Raw genomic sequence first — 1,390 nt, forward strand, 5'->3', positions numbered from 1 at the left:
TTTATTATTTTTTGAGAGTCTCACTCTGTCCCCAGGCTGGAGTGCAGTGGGCATGATCATGGCTCACTATAGCCTCAACTTCCCAAGCTCAAGTGGTCCTCCTGCTTCAGCTTCCCAAGTAGCAGGTGCGAGTCAGTTAATTATAAAAAGTTTTTGTAGAGATGGGGTCTCGCCATATTGCCCAGTCGGGTCTCGAACTCATGGATTCAAGCGATCTGTCTACATCCACCTCCCAAAGTGTTGGGATTACAATGCAGGTGTGAGCCACTGCATGGCCCCTTATGAGCTTCTTTTTTTTTCAGTCTCATTCTGTCGCCCAGGCTGGAGTGCAGTGGCACAATCTCGGCTCACTGCAACCTCTGCCTCCTGGGTTCAAGCAATTCTCCTTCCTCAGCCTCCCAAGTAGTTACGACTACAGGCACCTGCCACCAGGCCCAGCTAATTTTTTTTTTTTTTTTTTTTAGACAGAGTCTTGCTCTGTTGCCCAGGCTGGAGTGTAGTGGTGTGATCTTGGCTCACGGCAAGTTCCACCTCCCGGGTTCATGCCATTCTCCTGCCTCAGCCTCCTGAGTATCTGGGACTACAGGCGCCAGCCACCACGCCCAGCTAATTTTTTTGTATTTTTAGTAGAGACAGAGTTTCACTGTGTTAGCCAGGATGGTCTCCATCTCCTGACCTCGTGATCCGCCCGCCTCGGCCTCCCAAAGTGCTGGGATTACAGGCATGAGCCACTGCTCCCGGTCTTGTATTTTCAATAGAGATGGGTTTTCACCAGGTTGGCCAGGATGATCTCAAACTCCTGACCTCAAGTAATCTGCCTGCCTCAGCCTCCCAAAGTGCTGGGATGACAGGCTTGAGCCACCACGCCCAGCCCCTCATGAGCTTCTTAAAGGCAGAGACCATATTTTATCTCTTTGTTCCTAGTGTTAAGCAGAATGCTTGGCACATGGGAGTGCTTACTGAATGTTTGTTGTTTGAGCTAACGGATGGGAACAGCCATCATCCATGGTGCTAAAACCACAAGGTGAAGGGGCTGATGGAGAATTTGATAATGGAGAGATCTGCTGACACCTACAGAACCTTAGCATCCTGAAGGTGAGTCAGCAAGAGGGTTTCTTGCTTCCTGATACAATGCTATAGGAAGCACCCAGCAACACTTATAAAATATTTTTGCCTAAAATATTGATCTGAATCAAGGCAAGCCTATATATCTCAGTACCAGTTCATGTTACATATGGGATTGAGAAACACATTTAAGGACACCTCAAAGATGCATTCAACCAAAAACAAAATGCAGAGCTGGGCACAGTGGCTCACACCTATAATCCCAGCACTTTGGGAGGCTGAGGCAGGCAGATCACTTGAGGTCAGGAGTTCGAGACCAGCCTGG

The sequence above is a fragment of the Trachypithecus francoisi genome, unplaced genomic scaffold, assembly GCF_009764315.1.
Source record: "Trachypithecus francoisi isolate TF-2019V2 unplaced genomic scaffold, Tfra_2.0 Lachesis_group10, whole genome shotgun sequence".
Lineage (NCBI taxonomy): Eukaryota > Metazoa > Chordata > Mammalia > Primates > Cercopithecidae > Trachypithecus > Trachypithecus francoisi.